The 18,202-nt window shown below is 43.6% G+C and overlaps 1 protein-coding gene across 4 annotated transcripts in view; it reads right to left on the reverse strand.

Moving 5' to 3' along the window:
• LOC130141879 (zinc finger protein 462-like) overlaps positions 1-1,579 on the reverse strand; it is a 101,961-nt gene extending 100,382 nt beyond the window's left edge. For all 4 annotated transcript variants that reach the window (XR_008819222.1, XM_056323148.1, XM_056323147.1 and 1 more), the window contains exon 1: positions 1,292-1,579. The gene's annotated coding sequence lies outside the window, so the exon portion shown is untranslated. The remainder of the gene's footprint in view (positions 1-1,291) is intronic.
• Positions 1,580-18,202: the final 16,623 nt, after the last annotated feature.

Below are 18,202 nucleotides of genomic sequence, written 5' to 3' on the forward strand. Positions count from 1 at the left end.
CCCGCTTGCTCTCCTCCATTTTCTAGTGGAGCTAGAGAACATGACATGGCTTACCTGACTCAGATCACAGCTCTCTGCCAAATTAGTCACTTCCTCTTATACATGCAAGCAAGCAGTTTCATGGGACACACATACACACACAGAGTCACACAAAAATAGCAGTAGAAAGCAACTCAAACTTGAAGATCTTTCTGTTTCCCAAACACTAGAAAACGAATGCAAAGCTCCCCCACCCCTTGGCGGCGGCCGGGGAAGTGAGGAATCTTAACAGATCACATCTATAGGAAACTCCAGGATGATCTGTGCGTAGGACAGAAACCACAATGTTAAGGGGGGGAAGTTAACTTCAAAAGACATAAAAAGACCGTAGAACGCATGCATGCATAAGAGAGAAGCTTTGTGTTGTGGAGTCTAAACTGAAACCAAAGCAAACAGCTTACAAACGGAGGACAGGGAGATAAAGAAATTGAAAGAGGGGAAAAGAGAGGAAAAGCTGCTCCGGGTGATGGAGAAAGGCGCAGGAGAAAACTCCTTCCTTGTCTGACTTAGAGACATCGGGGGACCGAACAAGAAGTGGGCTTCTTCCTTTCTTCCCTTCTCATCTCCCTCTCGAAAAAGGAGCAAAAGCGTGTGTAATGGCTTCAGCTCTCCAGCTGAACGCTATCATCCTCCTCCAAACAATGTCCTTCAAAGAAACCACTGCCCCTGCCCCCCCCGGCCACACACACACACAAAGACAGAACCAGAAGCCCTCACATCCCAATGTCGGGGGGAAATAAATATCTGTGTGAGGAACCAGCTTTGCAAGAGGGGAAGAGAAGGGGGGTACGAGGATAAAAACAGAAAGGTCACCCGATTGCCTGAGTCGTGCTAGCACGGAGCTTTTCTCGCCTCTGTGGCTATCCCATCTCCGATCCAAGTTCACACACACACAGAGCACCATCCAGACAGCGCGCGCGCGCAAATACCCCCCACCCCAAAAGCTCTGCTCGTATCTCACTTATGTCTCCATATCCCACTTTAATGTAAGAACAAAAATTAATTAACCGCTTTCCTCCTCCCACTACCAGCACCTCCTCCTTCATGCAAGAGACCTCTCTCAAACAAAACACGCCGCTTTTTTTTTTTTTTTTTCTTTTTCCTTGCTTCTTCCCCCCACCCCACCCCCTTTTCCTTCTCTGGCTGAATGAATGGATTTCACAGAAACATGGTGGAAAAAAACGGCATGCACACACGAATGAGAGAATCTCTCATGCCAAACGAGAGATGAGTTTTATTTGCAAGAACTTACAGGAGCGTCCCGACGCCACTGCCACCTCTTTCTCTCTGTCTAGCTCTTGTTATTGCTGTGGAAGTTGCTTTGTGAGATTCGTGCTCCTGGGCAGGCAATAGAGGATCGCCATCTTTTCCCTGATTCCCCTCCCCCCCCCCCCCCTTCTTTCACTGGTTTGCTGCGGATGACCTGAGATATCCGTGTCTCACATTCTGTGTTTCTGAATAATGATCTACTAGGGGAAGAGAAAAAAAACAATCTCCTATCACAGAAAATGCAAGAGCACCAGGGGATGCAAGAATCTTTTCTAACAACAACGTGTAGGGAAAGAGGAGGAAAAAGAAAGAACACAGAAGAGGAAAGAGCAAGAATAAAAAGGAGGAAGGAAATGGGAGAGGAGGGAAGAAAGTAGGAAAACAAGGAAGAGATCTATGAGGCAGAGCAGACAGATGTAAGAGAAGATGGGAGATGTCGAAAATGAAGGAGATTAAAGGGAGAAAAATAGTAACAAAAAGTTAAGGTTTGGGGCACTGAGTCACTCACAGGTCAGGAAGGAGGAGAAGAAGGGGGAAAGGTCTGAAGAGCTTTCCCTTCCCAGCTGTTGCATTCTCAAACCTTCCTGCACAGGGGCGCAGCAGCTCCTGCAGTGCTGGGGGAGCTGCTCGGGAGGAGCACTATGCTAGGTAATAGCTCTCTTCCAGCCATAGCAAAAAATGGCTTCCCTAAGCAAGTTTTTTTTACCCTATAAAATGGGGTGGAGGCATAACAGGTACTGGAGGTTGCAAAACATAAAACCAGATCTACCATGTGGCCAGTTTTAAATTCCCCTTCCAACTTACATTTCATGTAAAGAAACTCACATTGTCCATTTCTGGCATGTATTTTGAAGTCTTCTCCCAGAAATAAAGACAGGGTCATCTCTTTTTTTTTATTCCTCATAAGCATGTAGAAGAATACTACCAAGCACCAAAAATATTTCCTAGATTTGTGAAATGTTTTGGCTGCAAAATAAAATAAGCAATCCTATTTAAAACAGCAAACCTTCCAACCCCAAATTTCTGCGCTTTTGTGACTGATCATTTAAAACCATGGAAAGTAACAATAAAGGTTCATAATGAAATGCTGTCATTGTGATGGAGGTAAAAAAGCAAAGACAAAGCTGCCTTAGTCTGAATTTTTATTTAGTGTTGCTTGCATTAATAATAATCATTGTCCTGAGGTACCTCTTGTGCACATCTTCACACACACACACACTTCTTCCTACAACACCATCAAATTCTTTCCAGTTTTACATCTAGCACTGGAGAGCATATGCATGCGGGTGGGAGGGATTAGGGGTTATATACATACTCACCAAAAAAATGTATGGGAGTGACTCAACAATTTGAGCACAAAGGGCATGACTAGTATTGGAACACTGCTGGGATTTCTTGAGCCCTCAAGCACTGCAATTTATATAGATAGAAGAGAGAGTAGAACCACACAGTAAGGGGGAAGATCTCTCCTCTGGTCTGAGGAAGTTTTATTGGAGTGTTGAAGCTGAGATAATCTTAAAGGAGCCAAGATTTTATTTGCCACAGAAGAGATCAGGTACATTAAAACTATCCCAGCTCAGTTACAGACCAAATTGTAGCAAGTACAAAGCACACAAACAGGGTCTCTCACATTAAATCTTTCTTTGAGCCGTACAAGTTCATTGCTAAACAGGAGCAAATTCTTACTCCTCCTTCTTTTTCCATCTTTCCCCACTCCCTTCAATGAAGGGTTGTAAGAAATAGGAGGAAGAATAATTTCTGGGCAGAAGGAGCACTGTTGGATTTAGTGAATTTAAGGAGGGATTGTCATTACAGCTGCCAGAACATGGATGTGTTCTGCCTGCAATTTTCTATAAATCATCCTCTTCACAGTAAGAGCATGCCTGGGCTTTGTACTCTTTGATGTACCATCAGCACGAAGGCAGATAATTTGCTTCTTTGTCTTTTAATATTACATTTTAAATTATAAAACAAACAAAACCCCACAACCACAAACCCCAAACACCCGACTTCTATCAAGCTATCCGCCAGGGAAATAATCCCATTTCAAAATGAAGGCTCTTGTGAGAACCTGTCATCAAGCCTAGGAAAAAAGGTCTTCATGGAGGCAGTCTGGAAAAGTTTCAACACTCTATCCCCTTCCTCCCACTGGTTCCAGGGAATCAAAGGCAGTTGTGATCTGCCCATTAGCTCTCCTTTAACACATGTTCAAGTTTTGCAAAGAGTTTTCCAAAAACCAAGTACTTCTTCATGGATATCGGGAGGAAATTTTTTCAACATGGGTGAGTAAATTAATCCATAACTCCTTTCTGGGGAGTTTCTTCCATCTCATGCTAGTTCTGAAGACTGTTAGCCCATGCTCTACCAAAGAGCAGTCACGGGGGGAAAAAAAAGAAAGAAAAGTTAAAAGAACTTTACAGGAGCAAAGTCATGAGCCATGGCACTGATTTTTATATGGAAACCTGTATTTCTAATGACGTGCGGAATTAGACTCTATAACTCGAAAGTTATAAAGTAGGTATGTTTATTGCGCGCAGATGCACGGAGGATCGCTCCTCCACAAGCGTGCATATCCGAAGTGACGAACCATCTCACATTTATACAATGAAACAAATGAATATTCAATTAACGCCTATACATATTCGTTACCTAAACCCCGCTTCGTATGTTAATTAGCTTATCAGTCTGTTGCCTGGAATGTGGTGGTCTTGCAGGTTTGTAGGTGATTCATGTTCTTGTGACCATCTGATCTTCTTCAGGTGATTCATGTCCTTGTGACCATCCAATCTTCTCCAGCAAGGAGACTTAGCACTCCCTCCCTCTAGATAGCATTTGAATGTCTCTCATCTTTTCTCATTCTCTTTTAAATAGCCCCTTTGTTAGAGAAAGAAGGGCAGGCGTCTCCCCTTTGTTAGAGGAAGAGGGGCAGGCGTCTCCCCGTCTCCCCTTTGTTAGAGGAGGAGGGGCAGGCGTCTCCTCAAAACTGTAGTTGACTCCTCAGAGCTGTGTGCCTAAGTGACCAGACACCGCACCCATGACTAGTCACCATACCCACATTCCTTGAGCAGACACATACAATCACAATCGATGTCCATTATCCCCATTTCACACTATTTCTCCATATCACTAATACTTGTTCTGTTCACCTAAATTCTTGCAGATATTAATAGTTACAAGAGAGCCACTACTCCCAGATTAAGCAACTGCAGAGGAAATGCAGGGGTTTCCCTGGACTGCAGCTTGGAGTCCCACCAGTTTTAGCTGCTGAACTCACAAGTCTATGGCCAAATAGAGGAAGCAGCCCTACAGCTAAGAATAATCCCAATGCAATAATAATGCCAGTGTGCCAGAGCACACAGCCTGCCTGCTGAGCAGAAGTGCCAAAAGGTGACAAAGTTCATGCTCCATTTATCAGCAATAAAGAGGTTAACTGTGCTGACAACCCTGTGATCCTGAATTAGCCTTGCAAGTTAACAGTCCATTAGAGGACTTCCAGTAGGAATTAAGATAGTTTCCACCTTTCATACTGCTCTCATTTCAATCTCTGGTGACTCAATAGGACATCAGTGTGTAAACAAAAGGCACTGTTATCGCCTCAGCCAGGCAGCCCTGCTAGTTGCAGGGAGTATGGAAGCCTGGACAGAAGCTGTGGTAAATGTCAACTTTGCTCCTGGCCTCTTTGTCTTGTCACATCTGTGCCCTGGGGGACAGGATGGGACTTCAGGCTTGGTCCAGCTTCTTTGTTCATCTTTCCAGTAGAGATCAATGTCTACCACCTTGCAACACTTTAGGAAGTGTTGGTCTGGGTAAAAAAGTAAACAACTCAACCCGCACACCCACTTTAGCTGGGCAGATGGATGATATGCCCAGGGAATGGAAGTAAATAGGAAGATGCTTCAGGAACAGGTTCCAACCTCATGAACAGGGTACATCTACTCTGATCTAGGAAATTTAGTGGTAATGTCTACCTAGGCCAAAACATTTTGCTTCCAGGGCAGCTCTTTGTTAGTATGCACTGATTTCTAGGCAACTCTGTTGTGGAGATGCTGTCTGACACCAAAGTCCTGTTCTTGGAGACCCTGAAGCTAATAGGAATTGCTCAATGAACTACATAGCAGTTTTCTGCCAAAAGAAGGGAGATGAGCAGTACACAACAGGAAGCTCAAGATGTTAATTTTTTTTTTAATTTTATTGGTTTTCCTCTCAGCCAAAACTATTTCTTGAGAGGCTCTGATTAGCACTGATATAAGAATTTTCTTTAAAAAAGAAAAAGAGAGGGGGGGAAAAAGTAAATATCTATAGTGAAAAACAAAGAATTTGAAAACCAGAGGATGTTAGTTAAACCCTTGCAAACAGTTAATAAAACATGGCCTTGGGAGAAGGAATAGACACCATAAATATGTCAAGCTGGAGCACAACAAGATAAGCTCAAGGAGAACCGAATTGATAATGAGACTAAACAGAAAATTACTGGAACTACGTGTGGAATTCTCCTAATTAGCATACTAAAAGATCCACCCTCGAGCAAAGAAAGCCCCCTACTAACAAAGCCCCCTCCCCACAGAACACATGTGGTGAAAAACCAGAACACTGTACCTTTAAATGGAGACGAACCTTGTTCTTACATTACCAATGAGAATTAAGTGTGACTAAACGTAATTGTAAACAATTGTTCAAAGTGTATAAAAAGTTCTGCTATGTGTTATGAGGTGTGCCAGCTTTGTGGATTTACCACCTAGCACCCATCTCTGCACAGACAGCAATAAACAAATCTCTCTACTCTGTGTGCGGATTGGCTCCTGCACATTGGGTGAAGAACCCAGATTTGGGATTGTGGATAACTGGCTAGCTGAAAAAGTTCACATAAACATAGTACAGCTGGCTGGACAAAAATGCACATCCCTCTCAGCTTATCTGAAGTAAAGCAAAAATACACTGTCTTTGGCTGTCCTTGTTACACAATAACAGGAAGATCGCGGTGGGAAAAGAATGTTACAGGTGGGAACAGATAACTACAGAAGAGAAACTAGGGGCGGGCTTGATATTTAGGCAACTAACCTGCTGCGGGCATTTCGGGCGAGCGGGAGTCAGATTCAAATACTCACAGAGTTCAAGATCTGATCCGTTTATTGTACAAACCAGGTAGACTTTTATAAGGCATTCTATAAGCGTGCAATAATGTGGTTGGCTATTTTACAAGCGTATAATAATATGATTGGTTAACAATTGTTTACTGGGAAGATTTCTGTTTCTGCTTTCTCTGGCACGTAGGCTCCTTTCTGCGGTTTCCCAGCTCCTCTTATCACGTCCCGTTGGCCTTGCTTTTGAGCAAACATCTGCAATTTGCTCCTTTTTCTTCATCCCACTGTTCTGGCCGTAACCTCGTCTTATTTCTTCAGTATTTTTCCACTTGCTTCAGAGTTCAGTATAATCATTCAATACAGCAAGAGCCCCAACACCTCCCCCTTTCTTTTTAAATACAGCATTAATACTGCGTTCCACACAGCTCTGAAAACATTGTAAAAGGCAAGGCACTAAAAGTAACAAAAGAATAACAAACAACAATATAGACAGACCTTGTTTCAATAAATCCCTCAACCACCCTCAATTCTTGTTGAGGTAAATAAATTGATACATTTAAACGGTAAATCAACTGTTGCAAAAAATACATATTTTTAACAAGTGTAGTATTCCACCAGGTACAGTTATCACTAAAGCCAAAATTCGTGTCATTATACTTCTTATCTAACCAACCCCAATATGATTGATTTATAGCCGTATAGTTTACTCCCAAAGGCTCAAAAGCTAGTTCAAAGCAGAAACGCATTTCTTGTAGGTGACATCTGAAGCACTTTTTTTCCTTTTTTTTTTTTTTTTTTTTTTCTTTTTTTTCCTTTTTTTTTTCTTTTTTTTTCTTTTTTTTTCTTTTTTTTTTTCTTTTTTTTTTTTTCTTTTTTCTTTCTTTTTTTTTTCTTTCTTTTTTTTTTCTTTTTTCTTTCTTTTTTTTCTCTTTTTTTTTCTTTCTTTTTTTTTCTTTTTTTCTTTTTTTTTCTTTTTTTTCCTTTCTTTTTTTTTCTTTTTTCTTTCTTTTTTTTTTCTTTTTTTTCCTTTCTTTTTTTTTCTTTTTTCTTTCTTTTTTTTTCTTTTTTCTTTTTTTTTTCTCTTTTTTTCTTTCTTTTTTTTTTTTCTTTTTTCTTTTTTTTTTTTTCCTTTTTTTTTTTCCTTTCTTTTTTTTTTTTTTTTTTTTTTTTTTTTTTTTGGGGGGGGGGAAGGGGTTTGTAATCAAGTCCGTATTTTTCCTTGAGAAGCTTAAGCTGTTCCTCTTGTTTTAGGAGAGTTTCCAACTCTGATTTGTCGAATAGGTCCGTATTTCCCAAATAAATCATACATTTCCTCCGCTGTGATTTTATACGGCAGGTTCCGAATATAAAGGATCCGATTGACCTCTGGGGGCAGCCAGATGTTAGCTCGCTTGGCCGCTTGCACTGCCATGGCGCCGATCGGAGCGCGGGGGGTGGAGGGGGGGTGCCGCCTTGGAGAGAAACCGCGGCCGGGACGGGGCCTGCCGGGCCGCACGCCGCCGCTCGCCGCTTGTTCCTTTTCAGGACACCAGGGTGGTAATTGCGCGACCATACCCCGTACAGCTCGATACGTGCGAGCCAAAGTCTTTACCCCCTTAGTCCCAACTTGCACAGATTCCCATAAGTCCTCTCCTACTTTCTTCCATGTTTCATTATTATATATATCTTGCGTAGAAGCAAGGTAACCACGGCGGCGACTCCAACATAGCAGATCAACTACTGCCTGCCGTGAGACTGGCGTTTCAGTTTTTTCTGCCAGTTTCATCAAACTGTCTACAGTTGCTTTTTCCACCACTGATGCAGTGATTCCCATCCTGCTTAAATTTCCTGACTCACCGGTCAGCCGTGCACGTTCCGCCTTTCTTCGGGCGCCCAGCTCTCTCTCCGCTGGCAGCAGGATCCTCGCCGGCTCCGCAGCTTGGAACACGATCCTTAATGAATCTTCCTGACTTTTAACCGATCCTGTCGACCCTCATCGGATCACGTCGGGGGTCACCAGATGCTGCGGGCATTTCGGGCGAGCGGGAGTCAGATTCAAATACTCACAGAGTTCAAGATCTGATCCGTTTATTGTACAAACCAGGTAGACTTTTATAAGGCATTCTATAAGCGTGCAATAATGTGGTTGGCTATTTTACAAGCGTATAATAATATGATTGGTTAACAATTGTTTACTGGGAAGATTTCTGTTTCTGCTTTCTCTGGCACGTAGGCTCCTTTCTGCGGTTTCCCAGCTCCTCTTATCACGTCCCGTTGGCCTTGCTTTTGAGCAAACATCTGCAATTTGCTCCTTTTTCTTCATCCCACTGTTCTGGCCGTAACCTCGTCTTATTTCTTCAGTATTTTTCCACTTGCTTCAGAGTTCAGTATAATCATTCAATACAGCAAGAGCCCCAACACTAACCAATAATGAGCTTAACTTTTGTAATATGTATGAGCTAATTATAATAAGGTATAAAAGATGGCTGTAAGGCACAATAAATGAAGTCTGCTGATCACTCATATTGAGTGACTGTGTCTTCCCTCCGTTGCAACATGGGATAACAATAAAAGCATAATGAAATACACTAAACATTTAATAGATCGATTAAAATTACACTTTTAGTGGACTACGAACAGTTAAGGAAAATACGTTGAGAATTTGTATCAGTCTTTGAGGTCAGTTGATTAGCAAATATTTATAGGCCACAATTGTTAAATGTGTTTCCCTCTCCGTTGAGAAAGCTAATTCTGCAGTTGTCACATGTTTGGATAAACTAGAAGTGTGTCACTGGAGGATGTGACAGAAGTCATTCAAGAGGTGGAAACCACCTGGTTCCTAATCCTGAGTGAACTTTGAGATCTGTGCAAAGATTATGACCACCAGCCAGGTGAGCAAATTGCTTCCTGTTTGCTCCTGATGCTGGGATACTCGGGCTGACAGTCAGGAATTAGAGTGTAAGGAAGCCCAGCAGCCAGAATCCTTAGCTAGGGACTGGGGGATTGACAAAGAAATTAGATAAGAGGTGACAATATGCAGCCTTTAGCAGTGGCTCCTGTTGAGTGTAAAGGTGAGGTATACCCTTGTTATAAATTGAGACCACAATGGATCATAATCCAATTAAAATTTTTATTAATTACAGCAAGTAGAATACGAGCAAAGACAGCGCTGGACGGCAGGGGAGTCTGCGCTTCGCCAACTGCCGTACTGAGCAGTTCAAACAGTCCGTTTTTATACTTTTTTTACTTTCGTGTTCATGAAGTAGTGGAGGTGTTGACCCTTCATTCATATGCACAAGCGGCATCCTGGACACCTGGCGGTTACCTTATCTTTCACAAGTGGCATCCTGGACACCTGGCGGTTATCTTATCTTTTGTTGCCTAATCTTTACATTGGGCTTAACATAAATCTTAATAAACAATGCCCTAGTGCATAGTTTCTTACACCCTCAAGCATGATCTTGTAAATGACTGAGGAAAGTAGACCACCACTTAGGAAGGTGTCCAATATCTGAGAGAATTAGCAGTGGTGGAGATCATCTACAGTGACCTGGGTGACAACCAGGTCTCCAAAGATCCAAATGGCATCCAGTGTACATGGGACATGTGGAGGGAGGTTTGTGCGAAATGCACTGGTGTTATATGCCATCCTGGTGATGATGGACTGGCCAGGCATCAAGATACCAACTGTGGAGAGACTGTCCTGCCAGCTCCAGCATTTGAAAAGAATCTTTTTTCTATTCTGTGTGGGCCACCCTCTAGGCTGTAGGAGCACCCCACAGAGTTTGCCTTCCCCTGCTGGAGGGAAAGGGAGTCACAGGTACATGCTGCATTCCACCCTCTGGTTCTCCCTGCGTGACTAGGAGAAGGATATGGGGAAGTGGGATGGTGAGCCTACCTTGAAGCTAGAAGCCTATGCATGTGACTTGTGGGGGAAGACAGCTGTTAAGAGGGGCCATCCAAGAAGACTGTCACTTCAGTTGTTATTGAGATGACAGAAGGCAACCAGCAATCTCCTAGACTTATAAGAAGGGCTAAGAACACCTCTCATCTTGATTTTGGTGAAGAGACTTCTGGTCTGACTCCAACAAGGAAGAGAGGGTCCCTATCTTAAGCCAGGCAGAGGAAAGGGATGACCAAATTTACTGGACTGTGTGGATCCAATGGCCTGCCACATCAGACCCACAGGAGTGTAAGGTTTGGTGGACACCCAGTGCACAGTGTACCCTAATGCCATCAAGGCACAAAGAGGTGGAACCCATCTGGATTTCTGAAGTGACATGGGGGTCCCAGCAGTTGTCTGTGTTGGAGGCCAAGGTGAGCCTAATATCAGACAAGTGGCAGAAGTATCCTACTATGACTGGCCTGGAGGCCTTGTTTATCTTCAGCATAGACTACTTCAGGATACAGTCTCTCAGAGACCCAAAATGGTATTGATGGACTTTGGTGTGGACACAAAGAAGATTAAAGGGCTATATACCTTTCCCAGTCTCTTGGAGGATCCCTCTGTTGTGGGGTTGCTGTGAGTTAAAGAATGGCAGGCGCTGATTGCTACCATGATGGTACACTGACAGCAGTATCACACTGAGACTCCCTGGTTCCTATCCATGAGCTGATAGATTGTCTGGAGAGCCAAGGAGTGATCAGCAAGACTTACTCACTGTTTAATAATCCCCATATGATCAGTGGAAAAGTCTTGACGGAAGATAGAGGCTAACAGTAGACTATTGTGGCCTGAACAAAGTCACACCATCACTGAGTGCTGCTGTACTGGACATACTAGAGGTCCAATATGAATTGGAGTCCAAGTCAGCCAAGTGGTATGCTACAATTAATGTTGCCAATGTGTTCTTGATTCCTTTGGCAGCAAAATGCAGGCCACAGTCTGCTTTCATGTGGAGGGGTGTCCAATACACCTGGAATTGACCACCCCAGGGTAGAAGCACAGTCCTACCATTTGTCATGGACTGATCCAGACTGCACCGGAACAAGGTGAAGCTTCAGAACACCTGCAATATATTGATGATGACATCATTGTGTGGGGTGACACAACAGAGGAAGTGTTTGAGAAAGGGTAAAAGAATAATCCAGACACTTCTGAAAGCTGGTTTTGCTGTAAAACAAAGCAAGGTCAGAGGACCTAAACAGACCTAGTTTTTAGGAATAAAATGGCAAAAAGTGTGTCATCACATCCCAATGGATGTGATCAATAATATAACAACTATGTCCCCACCAGCTAACAAAAAAGAAACCCAAGCCTTCCTAGGAGTTGTGGGTTCCTGGAGAATGCATATTCCAGGTTACAGTCAGCTTGTGAGCCCTCTCTATTGAGGGTCCTGAAAGAACTATTTTTTGTGGGGCCCTGAGCAGCTCCAAGCCTTTAAACAGATTAGACAGGCGATAGCTTGTGTGGTAGCCCTTGAACCAGTCCTGACAGGACAAGATGTAAGAAATGTGCATCACACTGCATCTAGGGAGCATGGCCTCATCTGCAGCCTCTGGCAAAAAGTACCTGGAGAGACTTGAGGTTGACCTCTAGGGTTTTGGAACCGAGTGTATAGAGGATCCAAGGCCCACCACACCCTGACCAGAAGAGAGATACTAGCAGCATATTGAATAGTGAATGCTGTACCTCTTATCTAAAAGGATGACGCACCTATGTTTAGCTAAAAGTCAGGAAATGTCCAAGAACCCTTATTGTTAACATGACGGATGTACAGACTGCTAAGTCCTTGAGTTGGTTATCTTTAGAAGGGACATTTTGTCTTAGATTCCTGTTGTACATGCAACGTGGCGAAGATGAAGACTTTAAACATGGCCACTAAGGAATAGAGTCTGCGCAGAGACAACTCCTCAAGGACATTGCGCAGGCACGAGATATGAAAATGAATTCTCAGAATTGTAATGAATATGTAAACGATTTCTTGGAAAACTAATGAATAGGTATGGGTAGCTTGTATAAAGGGGGGACTGAAAAGTCCCCTCGGTGTGCATGACTTTGGTGGAGCGATCCCCCATGCACCCAGCGCTGCCAAATAAAGATAACCTCCGCTCGCTCAAATATTGGTGACTGATTCTTTAAATCAATTTGGCGACCCAGATGGGACCTCCTCTACTAGGCTTGGAGAGCGGGGACTCCCTAGGGTACCCCCGGGGATTTTCCCAGAAGGGCTCCTGTCTCATCTGGATCACCGCAGGAGCAGACAAGGACTCCATCTTGTGGAGCAAAGGTACTGTCTTTATTCAAATATTATTTTCTGCTATGTTTTGAACAGTACTGTATCAGATATTTCTGTTCTGGGACCGGTCCATCTGTAAAGCTGTCCGTAACCCATAAGATCATTGTATGCTTAGGCAGGGTGGCATATGCCGGGTAGCTAGCACCGCAGGTATACATCTGATTCTGTTCTGGTACTCGTTCTGATATTAAGGTAATATTGGAACTCTGATTCTGTTCTGGTACTCGTTCTGATATTAAGGTAATATTTGAACTCTGATTCTGTTTTGGTCGGGAGACTAAAAAAAAAAAAAAAAAAAAAAAAAGAAGAACAAACCGTTTGATAATTTGAAGTCAATCTGTATATACAGGATTAATAATTATAGGGTTACTAATAATAATTGTTATATTCATTTTATGCTGGAAATGTGAGAACATTTCTGTATTAAGTATATTATAAATGTTGGTATGTGGTTATTGTCTTGAACATTTGAGGGGTGAATGTGAACCTCTATATGTTTTAAAGTGTATATGGTGTTGAATAGTGAATGCTGTACCACTTATGTAAAGGATGACGCACCTATGTTTAGTTAAAAGTCGGGAAATGCCCAAGGACCCTTATTGCCACATGACGGATGTACAGACTGCTAAGTCCTTGGGTTGGTTATCTTTAGAAGGGACATTTTGTCTTAGATTCCTGTTGTACATGAAACGTGGCGAAGATGGAGGCTTTAAACATGACCGCTAAGGAATAGAGTCTGCACAGAGACAACTCCTCAAGGACATTGCGCAGGCACGAGATATGAAAATGAATTCTCAGAATTGTAATGAATATGTAAACAATTTCTTGGAAAACTAATGAATAGGTATGAGTAGCCTGTATAAAGGGGGGACTGAAAAGTCCCCTCGGTGTGCATGACTTTGGTGGAGCGATCCCCCATGCACCCAGCGCTGCCGAATAAAGATAACCTCTGCTCGCCTGTATATTGCTGACTGATTCTTCAAATCAGTGTAAAGAATTATTGTATGTATGGTGGGGACAAGAAATTGAATGCCCTAACTGTAAGGTTTGGACGCCTTGGGATAAGAGAGAGAGAGCTGTAAGTGAAATTAGAGTGGTCTGTGGCTGGGATAGCGATTGAGATAATATGGGGGGAAAACAAAGTGGTGGAATAGTAAGAAAGATTCCGTTGGGATGTGTTCTAAGTCACTGGAAGGAAATAGGAGGGCAACCTGGAGGAAATGTGAATAAGAGGACTTTGGTTAGGTACTGCAATCCGTGGTGGCCCCTGTATAAGTTAGGGGTCGGAGAGAAATGGCCCTTAAATGGGTCACTGAATTATAATGTTTTATTACAGTTAATGTTATTCTTGAGGCGAGAGGAAAAATGGGATGAAGTGATGTGTGCAGATATGTTTTTCACTCTGAGAAATCACCCAGAGTGGTAAAAGGAGTGTGGTATTAACCTAGCTCCACAAGATCCTTTAATATTAGCAATGGAAAAGGAATGGGGGTGGGGTGGGGGGGTGGAGAATCAAAGACCCTGTGAAAGTGTTAAAGTATCGGGGTGAGTTTGTACAAACCCCCGTACTCCCTCGAAGGTGCGGCTGAGTCATGCTGGATGCATGGCAGGGTGTTTGCTGTTTGCCTGCAAAGGCATGATATGTAAGAACACAGGCTTAAAGCAACAAGTAGCAGATTTGCATTCAGGGTAAGAAGGAATTACAGCAGAAGTGCTGTTGCAGAGGCAGGCTTGTGTAACCTGCAGAGCAGGAAGAGCATCTCCTGCTCCAGTCCTTCTGCTGGTGAGGAGGAGGGGGTTGCTGTTGCTAACAATTGAGCAGAAGGACCTGAAAATGTTACCCCAAGTGCTGCAGCATTTGCAGTACAACAGGACCAGTAAGGGCCCCTTTAGGGCAGGCAATGGGTCTGAGGAGAATAAAGGTGAATCTTTGATGGGGAAATGTAGATGTTTGAAAGTTGGTAGTGAAAAACTTATCAGGATGACCTAATAGGACTAGATAAAGGTTCGAGTTGATTGTTACTAGATAATTGTGATGTAGAAATGTTGATAGAAGGAACAGGGAACGTGTACAGAAGGTAAGAGAAGAAGAGCTGGGTAGAGGCTAAACTGGTAGTGATATGGAGAAATAGTGTGAAATGGGGACAATGGACATCGATTGTGATTGTATATGTCTGCTCAAGGAATGTGGGTATGGTGACTGGTCATGGGTGTGGTGTCTGGTCACATAGCCACACAGCTTTGAGGAGACGCCTGCCCTTCTTCCTCTAACAAAGGGGCTATTTATAAAAAGGATGAGAAAAGGATGAGAGACATTCCAATGTTATCTAGAGGGAGGGAGTGCTAAGTCTTCTTGCTGGAGAAGGTCAGATGGTCACAAGGACATGAATCACCTACAAACCTGCAAGACCACCACATTCCAGGCAAAGGACTGATAAGCTAATTAACATACGAAGCGAGAGTAAGCGGGTTTAGGTAACGAATATGTATAGGCGTTAATTGAATATTCATTTGTTTTATTGTATAAATGTGAGATGGTTCGTCACTTCGGGCATGCACGCTTGTGGAGGAGCGATCCCCCGTGCATCTGCGCGCAATAAACATACCTACTTTATAACTTTCGAGTTATAGAGTCTAATTCTGTACATCAGTAGAGGAGAGGAGGCAGAGACAGAGGAGGAATGTCAGGCAGAAGTGAAAGAGTGAACCCCTCTCCTATGGGATCGGATCACTGTGCATATTGTAGGGAAAGTGGACACTGGAAGTGAGGTTGCCCTAAGCTAAAGAACCAGCAAGGGGTTCTGGTGAACTAGGGACTAGGAAAAATGAGGTGGAATTTTTAGTGAATACAAAAGCAACTTATTTGGTGTTAATCTTTAGTAAGAAAAGCATTTGTTACAGTTGTGGGAGCTGCTGGCCACCAGGATGTCTTCAAACATTGTAAATGATTGTTAATGCTACGAAAGCTAAGGAATGCTGGATATGTACCTTTCTTCCTAAAGGAGGCCTGGTAACACCCCTGTATGGGGTGGCCTCTCAAAACTGGAATTATCTCGATGACAAATGGCCTACCTGGCCAGACTTTTTGAAAAAGCCAGGCAATGGTGGAGGATATTGCCTATTTGATGATAAAACATATGAGTTGGGTCCCAGATTTAATTTACAAATATTAAACCTAACCACCACAATATTTATGAAAAGTGATAATAACTGTTGTTGGAAAGCTCGAAGCAAGACAGGGGGAGCATGTCCTGGAAACCCAGGGCAAAACACTTGTTCCCAATCTGATGGATGGAATGATTACTGGGTGTATACGTAGACCAAAGTTGTTGCAGAATGGCTGTGTGATCACGGCCATGACTCCCTTAAAGATCTTTGTGAAACAAAGTTAGTGTAAGTTAGCTGAAGCAGGCCTTGGAGCTGTGCTGAGGCATGCTGATAAGGAAGTTGAGAAAAACACACTGACCTTGTGCCTAATGTTGTAAATAACTTTGAGGAATTCGCGTAGACAAGAGAGAAAAAAAAAATATATGTAGCTAGCTAACCGCAGAAACCGCAAGTAGGAGGACGTATGAAAATGTAACCCTTTAGAGCTTAACCAATCAGCAGATGACTAGTAGGCATAATTAACTGGAACTGTATATAAGACATTATCGCGCCGTAATAAATTGAAGCTTGCTTTATCACTCATATTGAGTTTGCCCGCTTGACTTCCCTCGCCGTCAACAAGTGGCGCCCGAACAGGGACTGACGCCTTCATTATGTTCCCGTGAAGAGAGGACCCCCACTCCTCCTTCGGTGGACAGCGTGCTCGTTGAGGCCCCGGTTGCAGCATCCGGGAAGCGGGGAACTGGCTCCGAAGACATTGTTTGCTGTCTCCCTGCTTGGACCTTCGGCAATAAGGCGGGGTCTGCCAGCCGAGAAGGAGGCTACCTAGTGAAATCGCTGCTCTGGACCAGACAATAGGGAGGTTGCGGAAATCCAACCTCGCCGGACAAGAAGGGGGGCGAGACTACAGAGTGCGCGCATCATGGAAAGAGAGGTAGCCTTTGAATTATTAAGATGCTTTTTAGAAAAGCGGGGAGTAGGCCCTTTAAAAGATCTGGCCGGATTAATTACTATGGGAAAAGCGAAAGGGTTTTTTACAGACCCCGAAAAAATGTTTGAAGTAGAGGAGTGGCATGCGTTTGGAGACTGCTTGTGGGACTTAGTTATAGATAACGATAAGGCAGCAAAAAAATTAATGAAATCATGGCGTGAAGTAACTAATTGTATAAAAAGATATCAAGCAGAAAAGCGCCTTGCTGCAGCAGTAACAAGCCGACTTGCAAGCGCAGATCCTAATGCAGGAATAATTATGCCATGTGAAAATCACATTCCAATACCCCCTTTATCACAAACAGTGCCCTCTGCACCACCTATAGAGCCCACTGCACCACCTCCAGACCCTTCGTGTCCTCCACCCCCCACTCCGGCGCAGTAGCCTCGTGTCCTCCGCCCCCCCCCCTTCCGGCGCAGTAGCCTCGGGGGGGCCAGAGGGCGGAGACACATCTGATGAAAGTGCTGCTGAGGAAGAAAATAGCAGTGGGCAGTCAATACAAAATTCTAAAAAAAAAAAAAATAATAAAAAAAAAATACAGTAAACAAACTGGTGCGTTCTACGCGCATTAATTGGCAAAAAATAGCACAGGAAGCGGCTGCTCAGGGAATATTTGATATTGCTGAGCAAGTCAACCCCCCACAAGCTTTCCCTGTAACGTATCAGATCAATGCCGCTAACCAAAGACAGGGAACCTGGGAGGCTTTGATTGGAAAATATTGAGTCAGTTACGTAGTACAGTGAATGAGTCAGGCCTCCACAGTGAGCCCACCAGACAAATGTTAAATTATATTTGGAGCAGTGATATATTGTGCCCCGAAGATATTAAAAACGTAATGCGTCTCATTTTGAAACAATCCCAGCAATTGTTGTGGCAAGCCCATTGGCAGCGGCTGTGTGAAGTATCTGCACATAGTCCAAGGCAGCAGGGTGATCCCCTATTAGGAGTCACCGTTGAGCAGCTAATGGGCACAGGGCCATTTCAAAGCGTCAACGCTCAACTGCACTTTACCCCTGAGGTAGCAGCCGAGTCCATGAGACTGGCCCGAGAAGCCCTGCAGAGAGTAAAAACTTCGCCACCCTCACCATCGTATTTATCTGTTAAACAGGGGAGAGATGAGTCTTTTGCATCCTTTGTTGACTGAGTAACTGATGCTATCAACTTAGCTGATATGCCTACCTTTATGAAAGGGCCGTTATTGCGCCAATGTATTTTGGAGAATAGTAACAGTTACACCAAAGGCATTTTAGTAACCCTGCCCTTAGATTCTTCTGTAGAAACAATGCTAGAGCGAATGAGTCAGGTGCCAGTAGGTCAGCAAGCCTTGCTAGTGGAAGCAATCCAAGCAGTAGGGAGAGATTTAGTGCAAGCCCAAAGTCAGGCTTTTGCAGCGCTTGCGCCTCTGCGCCCCCCTGGGGCTACCGCGCCCCCGAAGCCAGCGACCACCACGCGCCGAGACTTCCTCTGTTATAGATGCGGGAAGCCAGGACATACC

The sequence above is a fragment of the Falco biarmicus genome, chromosome W (genome assembly GCF_023638135.1).
Source record: "Falco biarmicus isolate bFalBia1 chromosome W, bFalBia1.pri, whole genome shotgun sequence".
In the NCBI taxonomy this organism is placed as follows: Eukaryota; Metazoa; Chordata; class Aves; order Falconiformes; family Falconidae; genus Falco; species Falco biarmicus.